Source organism: Suricata suricatta, chromosome X (assembly GCF_006229205.1).
Source record: "Suricata suricatta isolate VVHF042 chromosome X, meerkat_22Aug2017_6uvM2_HiC, whole genome shotgun sequence".
In the NCBI taxonomy this organism is placed as follows: domain Eukaryota; kingdom Metazoa; phylum Chordata; class Mammalia; order Carnivora; family Herpestidae; genus Suricata; species Suricata suricatta.
This window is the reverse complement of record NC_043717.1, coordinates 4,735,471-4,758,974: the sequence shown is the minus strand read 5'-3', so window position 1 is coordinate 4,758,974 and position 23,504 is coordinate 4,735,471. Positions and strand designations below refer to the sequence as shown.

Genomic DNA, 23,504 nt, shown 5'->3' with positions numbered 1-23,504 from the left:
AGGGACACACTTATGGCCTGGACAGGGATGCTTTCACAGATGCATATTTAACTCCTAACTTATTGAGCTATATATATTAAACATATACTGCTTTTTCTTTTTAATCAATTGTACCTCTATAAAGTTGCTGGAAAAATGAACGGGTACGTATTCAATCTCACTACCAAAAGAAGGATGCACTGGAGAGAGAGAAAGACAGACAGAGGTGAAAAAGATACATAAGCAATGAAATTAATACTTGAGTCCCAAATGCATGCTTTCCTCAGCAGTACCTAGCCTAAGCACCGCAGAATCCGCCATGTGACCGAACACTTCCTCAGCGGGCATCACCTCTAAAACGATCCCCCGGCTGCCGGGCTCGAATATTAACCAACAAGAAATAGTTTCTGAGCCAAGGCGTTTTTTAATGTCATCGGAAATTATGGCTCCTCCCTTCGTTTTATTTGCTTTAGGGGAGGAACTTGTAAATATATTTTTCATGGAAAAGAAAGGAAATACATTTTTGCTGCGGCTACAGAAGCCATTGCTTATAACTCTGCGTATTATTTTCCCTGCACAGTATGACGCTCAGATTCCCAGACATCTTTTGGGACACAATATAGAGGTATAGGAACATCTAGAGAAGCTGGAGGTCTACAGGAGCACCCAACGCGGTCTCAGAGTCTGGTGTGACGGATCTAACAGGCAGGGGAAGGATCTGAAAGCCTTTCCATTTTTTTCCAATTTATTATAAGTGAACAACAGGAAACTGTAAGCAAACAGATTCAGAGATGTGATTTCGTGCACCACGTTAGCTCCATGCTTTGCTATATATCCCATCATGTAGGAAAACAATAAAAACAAGTCGGCCTGGAGTTATGGGCGTTGGCTTTTAATCATTTGGCGTGTTCTGAACATACTACAGAATTTCCCTGAACAATTTGACTGGAACCAGTCATTCCTTGAAACATATGGTCAACCATTACAAAGCACAAACCCTACATGCTTGTGCTCCTGTGTTTCAAGCCTTGTGCAAGATAGCTTGTAACTTGTGTGCACAAGTCTGCACGTTCTCATGGTGCGCAGATGCTCTGTGATAGAAACGACCAGGGCCAAGTGGACCGTTTGATTTGTTTTTTCTCCACCCCGGTCGTTTCGTTTACTGATGTGATGTCTTTTTCCATGGGTCCTAGAAATGAGCTATTTCTGCCTTGCTGCAAACGTGTGAACATGGACAGTGAGAATTCTCGATGGACTGAGACAAATGGAAACTCCAGGACTAAGACATTTTAGGGGAACCTAGAAAAAACGAACAGTCGGTGCTTAGAAAGCCTGGGTCCCTAATGAAACATGTACTCGCTCATCCGTCCCCACCACCCACACCTCAGCTTTCGGAAAGAGCTGGTATACTTCTTTCAGATTGGAAACCTTCTCAGAGTGAACCTCCTCCTGGTCCCAGGAAGATCCTAGACTCCTACCATGGTCCAACCCTCAGGTCAAATGCCAAGTTGCAGAAACATGTTGTTTTAATATGACAGAAAGATGATGACAATTCTTAAAGACCTCCTTCCCCCAGACCATGTGGTTACATTTTTTAAAATGTAATCTCTTTAAGCCCAGTGTGGTGTCCCGTGCTTTATCTACCGAGCTAGCCAGGCACCCCTCAGTTGTTAGTTTTTTACAAAACAGCATCTATTTGGGGGGAAAATCTCCTTATTCCATAAGACAGTTAATGAAGGCTAAAGATGTGAATCATTCTTTTTCTTCATTAGAAAGGGAACAAGAACTTGTCTGAAGGGGGCATGTATTATTTTATCTCCAGGAACCTGAGCACATTGATCTCACTATACTGGGAGAGGCAGAGGAGCAGATGCTAGCTATATATATATTTTGATTTAATAGCCTCCATACCCAACATGGGGCTTGAAACTACAACCCCTAGATCAAGAGTTGCACGCTCTACTGACTGAGCCAGCCACGTGCCCCTTGCATAATCTTTTTTTCTTTTTTTTAAAAGGTATTTTATTGTCAAATTAGCTAACACGCAGTGTACAGAGTCTGCTCTTGGCTTCAAGAGTGGATTCCCTTAATTCCTCACTTACAACACCGAGTGCTCATCCCAACACGTGCCCTCCTCAATGCCGTCGTCCATTTTCCCCGCCCCCCACCTCCAACAACCCTCAGTTTCTTCTCTGTACTTAAGGCTCTCCTGCCTCCCTTTCTGTTTTTAACGTTTTCTTCTTTCCCTTTTCCCATGGTCTTCTGTTAAGTTTCTCAACTTCCACATATGAGTGAAAACAGATGGCATCTGTCGTTCTCTGACTTATTTCTCTTAGCATACTACCTTCCAGTCCCACCCACATTGTTGCAAATGGCTGGATTTCCTTCTTCCTTGCCGAGTAATATGCACACACACACACACACACTGCATCTTCTTTATCCATTCATCAGTTGATGGATGTTTGGGCTCTTTCCATAATCTGGCTACTGTTGAGAGTGCTGCTATAAACACTGGGGGGCATGTGCCCCTATGAATCAGTGTTTATGTTTCCTTTGGATACATACCTAGTCATGCAACTGCTGGGTCACACGGTCATTCTACCTTTAACTTTCTGAGGAACCTCCATGCTAGTCTCCAGAGTGGCTATACCAGTTTCCATTCCTGCCAACAGTGAAAAACGGTTCCCCATTCTCTGCATCCTTGCCAACATCTGTTGTTGCCAGAGTAGTTAATTTTAGCCACTGTGACTGGTTTAAGGTGGTATCTCTGTGTGGTTTTGATGTGCGTGACGGGTATCTTTCGCTATGTCTGCAGGCCATTTGGATGTCTTCTTTGGAGAAGTGTCTATTCATGTCTTTTGCCCATTTCTTCACTGGATTATAGTTTTTGGGTGTTGAATTTGGTAACTGCTTTATAGATTTTGGATACTAATCCTTTATCTGATATGTCATTTGCAAATATCTCCTCCCATTTTGTTGGTTGCCTTTTAGTTTTGCTGATTGTTTCCTTTTCAGTGCAGAAACCTTTTATTTTGATGAGGTCCCAGTAGTTCATTTTTGCTTTAAATTCCGCTGCCGTCGGAAATGTGCCAGGTAAAGAAGTTGCTGTGGCTGAGGTCAAGGAGGTTGTTGCCAGTTTCCTCTTCTAGGATTTTGATGGTTTCCTTTCTCACATTTAGGTCCATTTGAATTTTTTTTTGTGTACAGTGTAAGAAAGTGGTCCAGTTTCATTCTTCTGCATGTTGCTGTCCAGTTCTCCCAGCACCATTTGCTAAGAGATTGTCTTTTTTCCATTGGATGCTCTTTCCTGCTTTGTTGAAGATGAGTAGGCCATATATGTGTGGGTCCAGTTCTGGGTTCTCTATTCTATTCCATTGATCTATGTGTCTGTTTTTGTGTCAATACCATACTGTCTTGATGATGACAGCTTCGTAGTATAGGTTAAAGTCCAGAATTGTGATGCCTCCAGCTTTAGTTTTTTTTTTTCAATATTAGTTTGGCTATTTGGGGTCTTTTGTGTTTCCATACAAATTTTAGGACTGTTTGTTCCAGCTGCTAGAAGATGTTAGTGCTATTCTGATAGGGACTGCATTGAATGTGTAGATTGCTTTGGGTAGTATCAACATTTTAACAACATTTGTTCTTCCAATCCATGAGCATGGGATGTTTTTCCGTTTCTTTGTGTCTTCTTCAATTTCTTTCCTAAGCTTTCGATAGTTCTCAGTGACAAGTCTTTCACCTCTTTGCTTAGGTTTATTCCTAAGTATTTTGTGGTTCTTGGTGCAATTGTAAATGGGATTGGTCCTTGATATCTGTTGCTACATTACTGGTATGTAGAAATGCAATCCATTTCTGTATGATTTTATATCCTGCAATTTTGCCCAATTCAGTTATCAATTCTAGCAGTTTTTTGGTGGAGTCTTTTGGCTTTTCCATGTAGAGTATCATGTCATCTGCAAAAAGTGAAAGTGTGACTTCCTCTTTGCCAATTTGGATGCCTTTTATTTCATTTTGTTGTTTAATTGCAGATGCTAGGACTTCCAACACTATGTTAAACAACAGTGGTGAGAGTGGACACCCCTGTCGTGTTCCTGATCTCAGGGGGGAACTCTCAGCTTTTCCCCATTCAGGATGATACTAGCTGTGCTCACACAAATCTTGTGTCCCCAAAGATACTTATAGAATAGATGACTATCTTATTCATATACTTTCACTTGAACTGTGCATATTGTTATTTATTTTTCTTGTTCTCAAAGTGATAGATATGCATGTAAAGAGAAGTTTTAAAAATTCTAAACTGAATACTCACTCATGGTCCCCCATAAGTCTTCCTCCCAGATATAGCCACAAATTATATTATAAATATATATCTGCAACACTGAATCTTATTACACATTCTCCTAATGATACATTATTCACATCTTTCCATAGGATTTTTCATTTGCATAGCATTACTTCAAAGTTCAGGGTGCTATTTTATCAGATGAATGTAAAATAAGCTACTGAGTAATATTCTATTGTGAGCAATTATGTCTTCATTGTTTTGCTCTATAAAAATAAACACCTGGATTTGTAGGTCTTTCATATTTCATCTATTCTTATCTTCTAGATAGCTATATCTTTGGGCATTTTTGCAAATATTTTTGTAACTAGCTTATTTGAAACAAATCAAATCATCAAGAATTATATACACTTCAAAACTGGACATGTACTGAATATATACAATAGAAATTTGAGTTCATTCATAAGTTTAACTGATGAAGATTATATGAGGGTTTCCATTTTCACCCTTTTTTTTAAAAAAGGAAAAACTATGTTATTACTACTTTGTTAAATTTTTGCTAAAATTCTAGGGGAAAAAAGTAACATCTTGCAAAATTATTTTCTGGCAGAGGGACATTAGTGAGTTTTTTTTAAATGTTTATTAATTTCCTTCTCTTTTTCTGGAAATTGCCTGTTTACAAATTTGCTCACTTTTGTTTTGCTGATTGCGAAGGGTATCGTAAGGGGTAGTTAACAGATATCAACTTTTTGTTATTGTTATATGACCATTTGTTTCTAGGTAATTGTGTAACTTGAATTTTTAGGTAGTTCATTTTGTATACATAATAAATAAAATATAAGATTTTTCTTCATACTTTCATTTCCTTTTTTCCCCATACTTTCATTTTTAGTTGCCATACCTGGCAATACCCTCCTTGGCAGAAAATTACAAAAGAGTCACCGTGTTTTCTTTTTATACTGTGATAGTTTTGTTTACTACATGTAATGTAAAAAAACTATAATTCACTTTTGTGTGTGTGTGGAGATAGGAAACCAGTTTTCATGAGAATAATCCATCTTTTCATGACAGATATGGAATACTAGTTTAATGAGATATTCTTTCTGTTTATCTGTTACTATATACTTGTTTTCGTGATTTGTCTATTCTACCATGTGTTTATTATTGCTTCAATTTTATGGTCCTATATGTCCCAATGCCCCATAATTTCTATTTTTGGGATTTTTCTGGCTGTTCTTTCCCTCCAGATGATTTTTAAAAGTCAACAAAAGGAAAATGGCTGGGTTTGTTTTGAATTTTTATAAATTAATTTTGAGAAAACTAACAATTCTACAATATTGAGCTGTCTCAGTGATAGTTTATACCTTGTTTCTGAGACACTTCAATTTTCTTTAGCTTTATGGCTTTCTTTATATTCTTCATTCATTACACTTGCTAAGTTTACTCCTGGGAGTGTAATTATTTTGTTTGCTACTGTGAATGCAATATTTCATACATGCTATTTTCCGAGTGTCATTTTGCAATAGGAACATTTTCACACAAGTATCCTCTGTAAGTGAATTCTTGCTTTTTTTTCTTCCTAATCCTTGTCAAACTCTTCAAAAAGTTGTCTTAGTTCCTAGCCCTTTCATGGCATTGTGCAAACACTCTGGGGATAACAGAACACTTTATTTTCATTGCGCTTGGAAAGTCTACTGTTGTCTCGCTTCTGGGCATGAGGTTTGCCTTGTGTCAGCTCTCAGACTAAAAAAGCAGTAAGCCAAGCCCTTCTGACTGCAGTAAGGAATTTTCTTGAATGCTAGCCTTTTGTAGATGTCTGCTTTTGTGGCAGCAGCAAGAGAACCTTGTTGTTCTGACTTTGTACTTAGGACCAACCTCATCACGTTTACTACTGTTAACCCACACCGATTCTCAGATTTCTGGAATGTAATGCTGTCGTAATATGCTCTTTCTAGACAGTATGGACTCCTGCCTGCATTCATTCATTCACTCAACCGATAACTGACCGTGTGCTCCATGCCAATACATGCAATATAATTCCAGAGTGTGAAACGACTAAACCAAGTAATACAAGGGCACACTGAGCAACTAACTTCGGAGTGAGGCAGTAGGTGAATATGGTACCCACAGCCCCATCTCTCTGAGGACCTGATGATTTCAGTGAATGAATGATGAGAAGGATCCCACCTTGAACTAGTTGGAGCACTCTGAGCTGCACAGGGGTTTGGCCTCTTCAATGAGAAAAAGGAACATGAGTCTCGGTGGTAGGTTATCGACCAGTGTGGATTTATGGTCAGACTAATGAATCTTTGAAAGGCTCCTTCTAAAACATTACACGTAAATTCAGACTTTATTTTATATTTTTTTGTAATGTTTATTTATTTTTGAGAGAGAGAGAGCGAGAGACACAGAGCATGAGCAGGGGAGGGGCAGAGAGAGAGGGAAACACAGAATCGGAAGCAGGTTCCAGGCTGCGAGCTGTCAGCACAGAGCCCAACGCGGGGCTTGAACCCATAGACCGTGAGATCATGACCTGAGCCGAAGTTGGAGGCTTAACTGACTGAGCCACCCAGGTGCCCCAATTTTTTTTAATATTTATTTTTTGAGAATACTTCATATTCTTACTAAAAACAGTTCTTTATGCAGTTGTCACAGAACCTGTAACTGCGTCTGCTCATAGAGAAGCGTCATAAACACAAGGTCTGATCAGCTGCTGGCCAGATGACACTGAGGCGTCAAAACTTTCCTTCAGGAATAACGGAGTCAGATCAAGAGGGGAGTGGCTTGATGTCTATCAGATAGACTTTACTTGTTCGACCAGTTTCCGGTTCACAGAAACCCGGAAAGAGGCAGGTTAAGAGATCCCACTACAGCTGGCGCCCTCACCCCTGCACAGCCTCCTCCACTGTCACCATCTCAACCAGAGTGTTACGGTCGATGAGCCTACGGTGACACGTTACAACCACCCACAATCCACAGTTTCCGTTAGTTTCTCTCTTAGTGTTGCCCAGCCTGTGGGTTTAGACACACACATAATGTGTAAACTGTAAGATGCATAGTAGTGTGTGTCCCTACCCTGGTATCCCAGAGAGTCACTTCACTGCTCTCCGCCTACTCATCCCTCCCTCCTCCTGATTTATATTTTAAAAAATCATTCTGCTTCGTATGACACCCTCGAGGTCCATCCACTTGGCTACCAACGGCCAGATTTCATTCTTTCTCATTGCCGTGTAGTACTCCATTGTGTATATACACCACATCTTCTTTATCATGCTAAGTGAAATAAGTCAGGCGGAGAAGGACAGATACCATGTTTGCACTCATAGGTCTAACAGGAGAGACCTAACAGAGGGCCATAGGGAGGGGAAGGGGGAAAGAGAGTTGGGGAGAGAGAGGGACACACATGAGAGACTACTGAATACTGAAAATGAACCGAGGGCTGGAGGGGGAGGGGGAGGGAGGGAGGGAGAGGGGGGTGACGGTCATGGAGGGGGGCACTTGTGGGGAGAAGCACTGGGTGTTATATGGAAACCAATTTGACAATAAACTATTATTTAAAAGAAGTATAAAATTCAAAAATAAATAAACATTTAAAGAAAAGATCATTCTGGCTGTTGGTCAGATAACTGATTACAAGAAGGGGACAAGGGAAGAAGAAAACATGTTTCTATCAGCTGATATTTTGCTTTGCTCCTTGTAAAACTATTACATAAAATAAAACTAATATGATTTCTGTGAGGTTTGGCGCTTAAAACATGGCCAAAGCCGGGAATTTTAAGCCCTTTCCCCAGAAAGAGGCTACATCTGTATGCAAGTTTCCAATCTCCTTTCTGTCGTTCAGCGTCAGCGGACCTACGGTAAGCAGACAGCGGTGACGGCCGGCGTCAGCTCCGAGCAGGCAGACGTCCCCAGCGAGAGGGGGCCGTGCTCAGCCCGGAAAGCGGACGCTGCTGGCTTTGAGTGCGCCGGACACTTACTCTGGGGCCTGACCAGGCCCCTCCTTTCCCGGATGGGGGTCTCTGGTGTGTTCCCGTGACATCAGCACATACTGCGGGCAGTATAACGTACGTGTGCACACATACCCATCCATGCACACACGCATATACACGCATGCACGTATGTTACGTACACAGCACGTCGGCCCCACGCTCGGGGGCTGTGGAGTTCCACTCTAAGCTATGGAATCACCAACCAAAAGCACAAAACCGAGTAAAACGACACATAGAGGACAGCTGTTCACAGGACATGAGTTTAAAGAGGAAGGCGAAGCAGCGGCTTTCCAGGCTCAGCTGGGAACGTGGGCGTCTGTGGACTAGACAGTTTTACCACCGCAACGGCATCACGAGTACTGACTGGGGGCTTCCAAACAGATTTTAGTAAGAAAGCAAACACGCACGACGGACTGCACGAACGATGGGGGAACCCGCGTAAGCTCCGCACCGTGCCGCGGACCTTTGAGACCAGGACACAGACGTCACGCCCTTCCTGCTCCAGTGAGAACAGCATCGCGCCTTATCCTGGCCGATCCACAGACTAAACTATTTTCCAACATTCATAAATGACAGGTTTTTTTTAACTTTGAAGTCTATGCAGACAACAGTGACGGTATTGTTCTCGCAAGCACCAACACTGTGGAAATCACGCTCTTCTGATCCTAGAATCTTGCATTTTCCCTTACCCTCAGCTGACTCACTCCCCAGGTGCTCTTGCGGGAAAAGAAAATGATATTTCCTCTCCCAGGAAGTGAGTGATAAAACCACACGGACGATTCCCAGGCAGGTGCCCCGCCGGAGCTTCTGCGTTGAGAAAACGTGCGAACGCGGAGCGGCGGGTACCGCAATGAACAGCTCACCGCGAACGGTACACTGTGCGGCTGGGGTGTGAGACGCCCCTGCCCCCATCTGGAATGACGGGGTAAAAGGCCTCCTGGAAGTGATTAATCTCGGCCATACGCGGAGCCCGCTTAGGGAGATCTGAGCCCCGAGATCAGTGAAGACGCCTGATTTGCAGGAGGCCGCGCAGAAACCCGCCGCAAACATAACCATCTATGTAGGAGGTCTGCTGGACCGTTTTCAACACATTTTTGTGTTATAACTCACCCCGTGTGAAGTTAGAGAAGGCCTGTGCTCAAACACTTGAGGTCTGACAACGTAAAATGAAGCAAACTTAGACCTTGTCCTGTGTCAACACCAACTCAATGAAGTTTTCAACGTCCTGCTTCCCTGGATCTGGCAGAGGACAGGGGTGAGGCAGCCACAGCGCACACACGCCCGCGGCCCTGCTCTCCCTGCCCGTGCAGGCGGTGCCGGAAAGGGCCCCACAGATCCCGGGCCCCCACAAACGGACTGTGGCCACATGTCCCTCTAAAGAGCCAACGTTCTGGAAGATGTGACATCATAAACATGACTTCAGGAGAGCTCGTCACTAATTTCCTTCTGCCTTCCCGTATAAACCTGTGTGAGGAACCATCAGGGGGTCCTGGCCTGAAAACTCTAGGGGTCGCTGGGTATTAACAATACGTTCCTCCAGGAACTGTTCAGAACGAAGGAATCGATGGGGAAGGACGGGAGAGCTAGATGGCATGTTCTCTCACCGAACTTGTCTTTATTTCCTCTTCAGGGAAAATAAACCAGCTTCCCGGAACAATCCTCCAGATGGACAGGTGCTCTAGGACTCAAAACAAATGCTATTTGATCCAGAATTCTGGCACCCGCACAATAGCCGAAGTCTACAAGGTCTCTGATGTTACCACAGTGCATTTGGACAAAGACCCGATCTCGCTAAGACCGAATACTCATGAGATGTTTGCCTTCCTGGTTTGCCCACGCCACATGCGTGACCATTTTTGCATTTGTTGGCGACACAACTCGGAGCACAAAGTCCTTACAGACACTGAAAATGTCGTCCAGAAGCAAGGATATTAGGACCTTGCTTACTCTTCAATCTCTGGTCTTAGACAATTCCTTGGGGCTGAAAAGCATGTAAGAGATTAACGAATCAATTTTTTCTTTGTTTTTCACTTTTCAAATTCCACTAAGCTTACCATTTATCTGGCTCAATGAATCAAAACCAGAGTTTTAAAATTCATTTTTTGGAATTCCAATTTTTATAATTCCAATTTGTTTTTATTTCTAAAGTAGACCTAAAACTTCTTTCCCTGAAGAAGGCTAGTCATCTAAAATTTCAACCAATGCCAACGTGTCCAATGTTGAGTGTTGTTTTCTAAAATGCTCCATCTTGTGTATGATAGATTAACGGAAAAGATTTTTTCCTGTTTTGTTTTGTTTTCTATAAATCGCAAAGCTTAGCCTCTGGCTAATTTTGCCACAAAAGCATATTGTGCTAATAAATGTCTAGATAAATCTGTCTTTGTTCTTGCCAAGGAAAAAATCGCCCTGACACATTTTTCAGTATTCTAAAATGTGTTCTGGAGGTCAAAGTCACACTGAGCGGTGACTGCTCTTACACGGACACGTGTTTGAGTGCTCTTTTGACAGGGTAGAGCTAAGTCACATAAAATGAGAGCTATGTTTTCGTATTGACTTGGATTACATGATAGCTTACTTCCATCAAATGATGAACACACATATATAAATTACATCTACACAGAAGAGAACCGAATGAAAACTCCCCAAATCTAAGTCAAAGATACAATTTTATAAACCACTTTAAAGTTCTTTCTTTTTTTAAAAATGTTTATATGTTTTTGAGAGAGAGAGACAGAGAGCCAAAGAGAGGGAGAGAGAGGGAAAGAGAGAATCCTAAACAGGCTCTGCACCGTCAGCCCAGAGCCCAGGGCAGGGAGAGAGGTCACAAATCCCAAGACCGTGACCTGAGCCGAAATCACGAGCCGAACGCTTCACCAACTGAGCCATCCAGGCGCCCCTATAGTTTTTTCTTAAATGAAGTCAAAGAACAGAGAAAACGTGACGTGGTGGGCGCTGAGATCTTAGTCCCGGGGTGACGCCCGCCCCCGAGCACAGAACCACACCGCTGCAATCCCTCCGAGGGGGTCTCAGGAACCGGCTCAGGTGACTTGGTCCTAACACAGGAAGTGTCCCTTAACTCCTGACCTGTCCAGCGTTCTTACTCCCCTCCAACATGTTTCAGTGATTCCCAAATGCACGTCCCACGAGCTAGTCCATCTCGTCTACACATTCCATGAGGCAGAAAATAGGCAGAAAACTGGGTTTTTGGTTTTGCTCCCTCTTTTATCCGCAGTGCTTAACCGCATCCTCGGCACACAGCAGCTGCTTAGCAAATACTCATTAGGAAATCAGTGAGAGAAAAGTGAATGAATGAATGCTCACTGTTTAACACAGCTGTTCCGTTTTCATGCTGAGGAAAAAACGTAAGCCACATTTTCCCAATCGGCCACCCATGTTTTTTAAGTCCGTTTCTGTACGGCGACCTCCGTACCTGTCACTTTGAGGAGCAAATAATCCTCAACATTTAGCTTCCCACAAATGGGTGTTCATACAACTGTGTTCTGATGAACATCTTCCTGTGTTACTTATAATGCAAAATACCAAAAGGGAAGGAGCAAACCTCTTTTGTCTCAGACTGCTGACTCCGTCCTGGCCTTGAAAGCATACGGACCACAGCTGCTGGGCGGATTCACATCACTCACCCCGAGTCTCGCTTGCCCAATGTGCTACTGCGTTTCAACTGACCCCCCACACGGCCGTCTCACAGCCTGCCTACGCCTGTCGCCGTGGAAACACGAAAACATACAGGAACATGTTTTCCCAACTCCATATTAACCGTTGTTGACCCTCGTCCGCTCCTCACTCATATTTTGAGACCCTAAACTCTAGTGTTAGAGACGGGGTCCTTTGGGAGTTGGTTAGCTCCTGAGGGTGGCACCCTCATCTGTGGGATTAGTGTCCTTCTCAAAGAGGCCCCAACGAGCTCCCCCATACCTTCCTCCGGCAGGACACGGCGAGAAGGTGGCTGTCCTTGAGCCAGGAAGCGGGGCTTCACTGGGTACGGAACGTGCCGGCGCTGTGATCTGCGGCGGGCAGCCTCCGGAGCTGTGAAGAAGAAATGTGTGCTGTTTAAGAGCCTCCCAGTGTGTGGGGTTCCGTGGCAGCCGCCTGGACAGACAGACACAGGAACACACTCCGAGCAGTGACAACAGCCGGGCAGAGGTACACGCAGACTACAATGAGTAACGTCTTGAAACACAGAGGACCCTGCGGCTTAGGGAGAAAACGAAGCCACTGATCCAAGATGACTCATTCCTAACCCCGTTGTTAGTCAAACTGTTCTATCGAAAACAGTTTCTTCTCATTGACAACATTCTCTAATTTTGAGGCGAGGTGAATATATGTACATCTAAACAAATCACCAAGAACTACCTTCCTGAATAATAATTTACAACGTCAAGTGGTAATATCAAGCGTCAGTCTTTAAAAGAAATGGAAAATGGGTTCTCTGTGGTCAATGGCCATTTCATCCTTTCTAGGGACTCCCTCAATTCAAGTCTTTGAAGCTTTCATTTGCTTTTTTTGGATATTCATATTGAAAGGTCAGAATTTTCATGGTTTCTGCTAGAAAGCTTCTTTCTCTGGGCGTATACAAAGTCCCGACCCTGGCTTGCAGCTGTGAGAAGCTAGCTTCTATGAATTTCCTTCTTTTTATTCCTCACTAACTCGTATTCAGAGAGGAAAAGACAGGCTCACCCACGCACTCTAAAACGTTTCGTTGTGTTCAACGCAAGGGAGGTGGCTGAGAGTCCGAGAAGCAGCTGCAGTGAGAAACCCAGAGTCACCGAGAACGTGACCTCTGCAGGTGTAATGCCGGCAGGTACCCACGCTGGCCTTCCCCATCTTCCGGCAGCGTGGTGGCGACACACAGCTGGCTTTGAACAGTCACTGGCGTGCCTTCTGATAATCAGCGCTCTTCTGGGTTACCTTTTTGCTGGCCACCAGAAATAAAATTGTATATACAGATGAGATCATATATCACCATTCTGGAATATCTGGATTATAAACATACAATCGTATACATTATAAAAATACATACTGTGCAATACATAATGCACATATAAATAAAATCATATATATTTGTCTATAATCTACTTATATATTTGGTGTCTAATATTATTTAAAGAAGAATACAAATACTGCCCAAATCTTGGTTTTTTATATACTTGGCGCTTGATTGTAAGATTTTATTTTATTTAAGTTTCTTTCTTTTTTTTTTTTAGTAATCTCTACATCCAACTTGGGGCTCAAATTCACAACCCTTAGCTCAAGACTCACATGCTCTACTGACTGAGCCAGCCAGGCGCCAGGCGCCCCTTGACTGTAACATTTTACAGTAACAAACGAAACCACATTCAGAGGAGCTCACGGTGTCCAGGGCCCCATGGAGTCCTCTGACACTTGCGTGCAATTCGTTTGCCCAAGTCTAATGCATAAATCTTTCCAGAAGACAAATTTGTAAGTATTTCGTGTTTGTTTTATTAGTAACTAAAACGAATTGGGGCATTTGGTACAAGTCTACCAAATAATATGCTGTGCACTACGAATATTTACCCAGGCCCAGCACACCTTCCATCAGTCACCTTGTGAGGTGACAAAATACGCAGGATAAGGTAATGCCTGTGTTTACTTTGCGTGACAGTACTGCTTAACGTCTAAATGCCGGAAAAACAACATTTTTAAATGGAACAATTAAAGTAACATTTTAGTACTTCACAGGTTTTACTATTATAGCGGAGTTAACCGCTGGCCACGTTGGATTTGCCAAAGTCATAGGCTGTGCTCAAATATTCTCTGAAAAGAGAAAAATTCAGCTTATGTCCTGAAACCATGGGGCTTAGAAAGGGGAGTTGTTACTATCTGATAAGAACGAATGCTCTATATTCCAAAGCAGATAAGCTTTAGGGTGTTTGTGTTTGCAAACACATCATGGCGGCACCTGGGGGGCTCAGTCGGTTAAGCTTCTGACATCGGCTCAGGTCACGGTCTCGCAGTTTGGGGGTTTGAGCCCTGCATTGGTCTCTTTGCTGACAGCTAAGCCTGGGGCCTGCTTCAGATTCTCTCTCTCTCTCTGCCCCTCCCACACTCTCTCTCTCTCTCTCAAAAATAAATAAACATTAAAAAATATTAAAAAAACAAGTAAAACATGAATGTATAAACCAAGAGCAAAATTAATCTCCTTCACTCCTTTTAATTTCAGGATGTGAGACCTCTGGAGTTTAACTGAATCAGAATCTATAGACCAAAGCCCCAGCGAATGGATGTCAAAGGGAACACATGGAAGCTTCCAGATCATCTTAGCCATGTTGCTAATATATAGTATATATTATATAATGTGCTATTGTATATAATGGTAACATACATCATATATATTAGCTGTGTTGTATATTACATTTATTATATGTTAGCACTAATTCACATATATACATACATATATTTATTAGCTGTGCCTTTGGAATGTTCCCCAGCTGCCCACTTGCAAAGCCCTCAAGTTCAGTCTCTCCAGACTCTCTCGTGCGGTACTCGAGGCTTGTGCTGGAATCCCAAGCACCTGAACCATGTGGCAAATCCACTTACGTGTGAGTATGTGAAACATGTGAGGAGCCTGACTAGGAGAAGACAAATATTAGCCCCACTTGACCGCGATGTCAAGTACAGTCGAGGCTGCCCACACTCTGCGCAGGCCTGTGGGAGGGAGGACGGCCCACGGCTGCCGTCACTGGTCGGCCACGGCATTCCTGGCCTCCCTCACAGCCTTGCTGGAGGAAACACGACCGAGCTCTGGGGGCGGACCGGGTCCAGAGTCAGCGTCACCACCAGAAGTCCCCCAGAACTGTGATGTCCGATTGCCACTTAGATGACTGGTCACATCTAAGTCAGGCTGTGCCCCAGGAACACAGACAGCTGCTCACAAAGTGTAGCGGGGACCTACCTGTCCATGTGGTGGCAGGTGGGCTGTGCAGTGAACACAGATGTGGAAAGTCTCATGTTTTCGTGATGTGCTTGAATAAGGGGCCCCTGCAAGCAAACTGCAGAACCTAAGGAAGGAAGACAAATTGAACGTACATGAGCACGGGGCAGGACAAGGTCTATCCGCGCTGGGCACTGTCACCTGTCCAGAATAAACCAAGGTCCCTGTCCTGCAGGACCTTGCTTCTAAGCAACAGTCATGGTCCTTGGATGACTGGCTTTAAAAAACAAGCTGGAAATGACCCAAAGAACAGACAGATTTTAGTCCGGCTGTTTGAGGTTCGGGGACACGGCGCAGGAATACACAGTGTGTAAGCCTCACTTTTCTGAAGATTAGTTTGGAGACATGAAGATCTTCAGTCAACAGAATAGCAACTGGAAGCCAGGTCACTGTCAAGAACAGCCCAATGTCACCTCCGGGAACGCCCTTGGAATGCACCTCTGTGCCCAGAACTGAATTCACCATGAAGCCAAAAGGGGAAAGGAATCCTGCACCCCCCACCTTGCCCCACTTGACTGCTGGAATGATTAACGTAACTCTGACCAAGTCTCACTTGACTCTACTAAGCAAACTTCTCTCACTTGTAATTTCTGTCCCTGGGTCTGCATTTCTCAAGGCCACTTGGGAACAGGAAACCCCTCTTTCCTCAGAAGAAATCCCAGCGCAGTGGGGCGCCCTTGCGTCTGGTCCCCACAGACTGATTTCATGGTACCGCACTTCCTGGTCTACCTGTTCGCGTCTATTCATTCACTCAGGGAGTATCTACCAAACAGTTGAGTGAAAAGCTCATTTCCGAAAACGGATTCGGTAAGTACAGTGCCGAACAACACAGGCGGGCTCCTGGCCTCGGGATCTGGGCGCCGCTGGAGGCTTTCCGCAGTGCAAATGCGTGTGTCACTCAGATGTAACCCACGACATAGAGTGCAGCCCAGACCTTCACGCTCCTGCACATCTTTCTCAAGTTTTCGTGTATAGAAAGAACTGTTCACACAGGAACACACACGGTTGGACCAAGAGCATTAAGCACTTGATATCTGAACATCTTTAATACCATGTATTTTATATTCAGATTGAGAAAAAGCAACATCTTCCCGGAAAAAAAACGAACTTCCACATTCCAAAGCTGTGACTCAACAACTTACTGGGTCACACTGAATCTTACCTTTTGAGCTTCTCTGCCTCCACGAAGGGGGTGAGCCTAGAAATACTCACAGAGCGGCTTTAGAGAGAGGGCGGATGGTCCAATGAGGGCACGGCTGGGACGTGCTCCTATGGCCTGAGACTGGCATTACCACGGTCCGGGGGCGAGCGGGCATTCAAAGAGGAGGCTCTTGTTCTGTGTGGTAGGGAATCCGTGGGCTTGGGTGTGGTCTGGGGGGGGGAGGGTCACGTGAGTACTTGGAGGCAGATGATGACGCTCCAGAGACTTGACCAGGCTGAGGGGACAGTCCCTTCATGGGAGAAGCACCGGGAGGCAAGGCGAGACACCAGGTGTGACCAACCTGTGTAAGTCTTGAAAGTCAGACTATCTCCGTCTACTTCTCACCTCTCCCCCCAGCATCCTGGAAAGTTGCATTTCAAAAGGAAGTGTGCGAATTTCTTCTGGAGATGCGGAGGAGGCATTAAAGACAATCAGATGTCATCAAAGCATCCCTGTGGTGTGGCACCTGTGGGGTTTCCAGATCCGCCCTAAGAGGCCCTGGTCTCCTGCTCCATCCCGCAGCCTCTGTCTCTCCCTGCCATGTTTCCTTTTGACAGGTAGCAAGTCAAGGACATCAGTCTGCTGTTACCTCCTCAGCTTTTGAAAGAAATCCTGGGCAATGTCATTGAGACCCAGAGCAAGGACATCCTGACAGCTGCCGTACCACAAGGGCATTTGTTACCCTGGTGAAATGCAGCAAACAAAAATGTCACATTGACATTGACATGCAAGTATAAAGTAGGAAGAAAATCACGGAGACTAATTGTGTACGTACGATAAAATATTCACTGGTGATTTGTCCTGATTTGACAGTGTGTAACGTAAGAACGTGGTACCTTTCTGTCCTAAACCTTAGTTTCATCTTTCTGCCTAAGGACACAGCAGTTAGGACTCAACTACATTACGGGAACCCCAGAAAGAGGATTTTCCTCCAAACCGGACCACACTTTGTTGAAGAGACTGGACCGAGGGAATAAGTGCCAGGCTTTCCAGAGTTGGTCGGTACCAAAGTCATGCAAAAGTCATTCTGTCTCAATGTGCGTAGGAGCGATTGTGCAGCCACCCAGCCACGCAGGCTCAGGCTTGCTTATAAAGGGACATAATGAGACATTTTGTGTTTGTTTGACTCCATAGGCTTTCGGGTGAGGCTCCATCCGTCAGGAGGTCCGGCTCAGGCAGCAAATGCACTTCACGACAACTCTACTTTCCAACATTTTAACAGAAAACTCCACCCCTACCTCACGTCGAGGAGGTAGGCTAAACATTTTGTTTTAAATATTCCAGGAAATATATGTAGAAACTTTTACTGCTTTCTGTATAATCCTGTATACAGAGAAGTCATTTCAAAAGTACCCAAGACTCAGTGCAGGAGGTCTGACCGGTGAGAGCTCAAGGTGGGGTCCGGAGGGAGGACAGCCTGGCCCAGAACCTCCCAGCACTGGCGCTGGGCCAGCCGAGGACCGCCCTCCTGGCGGGACAGCTACAGTTCCAGCACGTCTGTGCGTGCTCAGGCCCGCTGACGAGTGGGGACAGGGGGACGGGGGCAGGAGCGAAGTCGGCACGACACACCTGCTATAACACAAAACCAGAGCTTCTGAATTGCAAATTTTGAGGCAGAATCCCAGCTCCTGAGAATGTGCAGCCAAATTATTTGCAGCCTGGGATGTAAAAATATGCAGCCAAGTCTAGACCTGTTCTATTTACTTTCTTAATTTTTTTTTTTTTTTTTTTTGCTGTTGAAGTTTTTTTTTTTTTTTTCCTTTCTTCTCTTTCCTTTAAAAGAAAGTGCCCCAGCTGGTGTGTTCATCAAAGCAATTTCGTGAGAATCCACTTTGACAGACTGCATTAAGAATGTTGACTTGGGAAAACAAAAGGCAGTTTTATAATGCACATAAATTATGTGCGTTACAAAAACTGAAGGTTCAGAATTCTTTAATGACACTCAAGCAGAGGAGGATGAAGTTTGGCCTACTTTTCGTTTTAGCACTTCAAAAGGTTTTTTTAGTATTTCACAGCTGATAAAACTCACACAAAAACGTAGCACAGTGCATTTTGATTTCCTATTTGCATTTATTAAAATTAAAGTTAAGTCAACATATATTCATTAACTACCAACTGGGAGCCAAGACTGGGCTGAATACCATTTCTCAGGGACATAAGGGCGGACCGAACGACGTCAGGAGAAGTTTGGGGGGAACGTGTCCCCTCAGGTAAGTAGTCTATGCGAGGTAATGAAGAATGTTTTCTATGTGACTCGGAAAAGTATTGTGTGATTTCAAAGAAGCACATGATTATATCTGATTAAGGGTTCATAAAATATTTTTATTGCAAACCAAGTTGTGATCTACCCATTTCCTAAGGAGTGGATATTAAAGAATCAAGTATGGAGAGGGATTCCATGAGCAAAATCAGCATGATCCACGGGCACGGCCAGGCTGTGTGACGGTGGACGGTCTGTTTAGTGTCTGAAGTACATAGAGATAAAAGTGGAAAAACCAGAGCACTGACAGTAACAAATATGAGAACGCTATGAAGATGTGGGAAGGAAATGTTATGTGGTTAGACTCACGGGAGACATGAGAAAACCCAGAGGGGAAAGGTCAAACAGTTCTTTCATGACTTAGGAAAGCCTGAAAATGACACAGACAAGAATGAAATTGAAACCTGAAGATAAGGAAAAAAATAAATATATAAACGTATAGAATTGACATCAGAGCTACCTCGTGACGGGGATAAATCTAGTTTTATGAACTCTTTTACATAGGAAACAACAAAAAACGCTGAGAGAATAAATGTAAGGAAGACCTAAGGAGAGAAAGGTACGTTGTTTATAGACTGGAGAACGTGAAATAGAAGGCGCCCATTCTTCCCCAGCGTGATTTACAGGTTCCATGTAATCCCTATCAATATTTCACCAGCTTTTCGGTGGCAATTGAGAAGCCGAGATCTCAAATTTATACGGGAAGTCAAAGGGCCTAGATTAGCCCAGGTTTTCCTTAAAAAGATCAAATGTCAAAGGCTTAAGTTACCAGATACCAAGACGTACAATGAAGCTACAGTAATCAAGACAGTAGCACATTTGTAAAACACATGAAAGAAAAAAGAAAGCAGCACAGCAGTAGACCAAAGATCTGTGAAAACCAGGGTGGAATCCGTAGGATGAGCCACGAGCAGAGTCGGCTTATTTAGGAGAAGGTGCCGCATCAGTTCGCTGCGGGGAGGGATTGCCAGTTAAATAAGTCATTTTGGGTCAATCAGATATCAGTATTTTAAAAGAGAATCATTACGTCTACCTCAAGCAAATGGCTGTGAAATATATCATAGACTACCTGCAAAATGTAAAGAGCACAGTTTATAGAAAAAAATAGAATCCAGTTATGAACCTGGGGTATACAATTTTTAAATAGGACACAAAAATCAGTAGGCACAGAAAAAATCTACTCAATTGTTTTTCCTTAGAATTAAGAACTTTTGTTCATTAGCAGACACCAACAGAAAAGTTAATGGATAACACAAAAAGTAAGACATGGTCGTCTCAAAAAAAAAATCCCCACAAAACCCATATCCTTAATATACAAGGTTTTACCCCTACAAGCCATACCAAACAAAGACCACTGAATGACTAAGCATTTTCAAAAGACCTGAAAGGACACTTTCCGCATGAGGATTTCTAAATGGATCACCAAGTTTCTGAAAAGTTAGTCAGCATCATGACCCAGCAGGAAAACACAGACGCAAGCCAGAAGGCACACCGCTACCCAGCTTCCAGAACGGAGGGAACTACAAGCCGAAGACTGATAACTTCAGCTGTGCATGTGGCGGGGAAGGCACGGACTCTGAGCACCTGACTGGTGGGTGCGGGCACACACTCACTTTGGGGAAGAGGTTGGCGGTGCCAGCTCCAGGCAAACAGGTACCCGCCCCACGGGCAGCAATCTCCTTCCTGGGTGCGGAGCTCCGACGGTTCAACACGTGCGTGCAGCGAAGGGAGGAGAGAGTTCATCAATCCTTCACTGGAACAACCCAAATAATCAACAATACAGTGGATAAAAACAACTGCCATCTATTTTTACAAAAACCGTTACCAAGTAATGAGACAAACAGAATGAACTACCGCTGCACAGAACAACATGAACGGATCTCAGACGCAGAACGATCCGCAAAAGCAGCCCGGGAACAAGAGCGTGCGCGGTACGCCTCCATCTGCAGGTCACACAAGGCCCAGCTCATCGGTGGCGATGGGTGTGAGCCCCTGGTCCCTCTGGGTAAATTTGAGGACAACAAGGAAGTCTTCTGGGGTCCTGGGGATATTTGTATTTTGATCACAGCGACAGAAACAGGTATATTTAGCTATAAAACATTATTGAATTTCATGCTTGAAGATTTGTCCACTTGATGTGTGTTATGCCTTAAACATGATCATTTTTTAAGATCTGATTTTTCCCCTTCGCCTGTAATGTGGTAAAATGCTCTATTTTACGACGAAAATGATTGTAAAAGCACTATTTTTTAAGAAAGGGGACAAAAACTGGGGCACCTGGGTGGCTCAGTTGGTTAAACATCCGAGTTTGGCTCAAGTCATGATCTCAGGCCTTGTGAGTTCGAGCCCCACGTCAGGTTCTGTGCTGACAGCTCAGAGCCTGGAGCCTGCTTCAGATTCTGTGTCGTCCTCCCTCTCTGCCCTCCCCCACTCACTGTTTCTCTATCTCAAAAATAAATAAACTTAAAAAAATTTATTTTAAAAATAGGGACAAAAATCAATTTCTGGTTTATTTTTCCCCAGAATTCCATTCACATAAACATTTTCATATAAAATGATGGAGAAGAAATAATTTTCTGTGCTTTACTGAGAAAAAAGGGGACTCTGAGACTCCTAAGAGGCACTGCTATGGTTAGATGTTTTAGTGTTTGTTTATTTTTGAGACGGAGAGACACAGAGTGTGAGCAGGGGAGGGGCAGAGAGAGAGGGAGACATAGAATCTGAAGCAGATCCAGGCCATGAACTGTTAGTACAGAGCCTGACGCAGGGCTCGAACCCACAAACTGCAAGACCAAGACCCAAGCTGAAATCGGACGCTTAACCGAGTGAGACACCCAGGTGTCCCAGAGAATGTTTCTTATTCAGCTTGTTATTTTAATTCCAGTATAGTTAACACCCAGTGTTATCTTGGTCTCAGGTGTACAAACAGCGATGCCACAGTTCTACACGTGACCCAGTGCTCATGACGGTAAGTGTGCTCTTCATCCCCATCCCCTGTGGGCCCATCCCCCACCCACCTCCTGTCTGGGTTCTCTCTAACTAGCAGTCTGTTTCTTGGCTTGTGTCCCCACCCCTGTCTTTTTCCCTCTATGCCCATTTATTATTTCTAAATTCCACATATGAGGGAAATCCTGTGGCATCTGTCTTCCTCTGATTCATTTCGCTTAGCATGATACTCTCAAGCTCCATCCGTGTTCCTGCAAATGGCCATCTAGGATATCTAATAAAAATACTTTGTTATTACAAGACGCAAACAATAATGGGGTGCTTCCTGTGTGCAGGCAATTCAGACGAGGTGACTGTGGGTCCTAGTGTGTGTGAAAAGAGACTCACACGCATGTATCTCTGGGTCCAAACCCTGTGACTTTTGATATTTTCCCCCCAGAAATATTAGCACGAGGCGACAGGGTACTGCAGTCAAGACGGAAGAGGGCAGAATTTTTAAAAATGTTTTCTTAACATTTTTTTTTGGAGAAAGAAAAAGAGAGAGTGCGCGTAGGGGAGGGGCACAGAGTGGGGAGGCTCTGAGCTGTCAGCACAGAGCCCAGCCTGGGTCTGGAACTCGCCGACCGTGAGATCATGACCTGAGCTAAAGTCGGATGCTCAACCCACTGAGCCCCCCAGGGCCCCAGGAGATGGCAGCATTAACATGAAACGGGTTCCCTTCCTAGCTCCGCCACTCCTCATCTCTGGGAACGTGGCCGGACCTCAATCTGGTTCCTGCTCTGGAAAGGGCCGGTGATAATGCCAACCTCACCGAGCTGTCCCGAGAACAGGGTGCGTGACGCACGGCAGGCCTGCGGCACGGGGTCCTGCAGAGCGAGCATTCCGTAAACGGGAGCCACGACCGCCGCTCCGGTGTGCTGGGCTGGGGGCAAGTGTTCTTGCTCTGTCCTTGGATGGACTTTCTCTGGGCACACTGCCTCGCATCTTTCTGCATGCCCCAAACTCTGCTTATCAGGATGCGAGTCATATGGGTCACCCTAATGACCTCTTTTTAATTTAATGATCTCTGAAAGACCGTATCTACCCTGTCTCCAAAGGTAATCACATTCTGAAATACTACAGGCTTAGGGCATGAATGTGTAAATTTTAGGGGAACACAGTTAAGCCCATACAGCGTGTATGTGTATGTGATATACAGCCACATAACATGTATGTATATGCGTACCCACATGTGCACATGTACACGTGATGTATCTGTGCGTGCATAAGCAGATGCACATGCACGTGTTACAAGCACCACAGCAAGTTGATGTTTTCAGGCTGGCTTCCATGTTTTAAACCCCACACGTTCACCTTTCATTAATGCAAGTGAGTTATGTGCATCCGTATTCAGGAAATTATTCCGCGTACCATACGTGACATCAGGGATCTGCACACACGCCTAGGAATTCCTGTGGGTCTTCGGTCAGAGGAAGCCAGCCGCCTCCGTCATATCGACCGGGCATGAATTCTCTTCCTGAGGGCGGACGCCCCGGTTTGCTCTGACTCTGAGAACTGCCCGTGCTCCACATCCCATGTGTTAACCCAGTCGGGGGCTCGTTAAGGAACAAGCCAAGCCGGGGTCTGGACAGGGCGCTCGGGCAGGAGGAAAGGAGAGCAGTGTCTCCGAGGAGGAAGGAGAGGGTCAGTTATGCACAAAGCAGAAAGGGAGGGCACACAGCTGGCCCGCGTGAGTAAGGATGCGTGTCCTCACAGAGGAGGGCGGGCACGGTGAGCAGGAGGGCGTCAGCCGTCACCTGCAGCCCCATCAGCCATCGCAGGCTTGACTCCGGGCCTGGGGGACACAGGCAGTCTCCGGTGGGCTTTGAACGGAGGAC

General features: G+C 44.6%; 2 long non-coding RNA genes across 2 annotated transcripts in view; one reads left to right on the top strand and one right to left on the bottom strand.

Annotated features, from left to right (window-relative positions):
- Positions 1-23,504, bottom strand: part of LOC115283768 — a 134,770-nt gene that overhangs the window by 85,774 nt on the left and 25,492 nt on the right. Inside the window, exons 3-5 of the long non-coding RNA XR_003905061.1 lie at positions 15,182-15,287; positions 12,946-13,183; positions 12,184-12,294 (exon numbers count right to left, since the gene is read on the bottom strand). This is a non-coding gene — a long non-coding RNA (uncharacterized LOC115283768). The remainder of the gene's footprint in view (positions 1-12,183; positions 12,295-12,945; positions 13,184-15,181; positions 15,288-23,504) is intronic.
- Positions 17,602-23,504, top strand: part of LOC115283769 — a 6,311-nt gene continuing 408 nt past the window's right edge. Inside the window, exons 1-2 of the long non-coding RNA XR_003905062.1 lie at positions 17,602-17,673; positions 21,599-21,649. This is a non-coding gene — a long non-coding RNA (uncharacterized LOC115283769). The remainder of the gene's footprint in view (positions 17,674-21,598; positions 21,650-23,504) is intronic.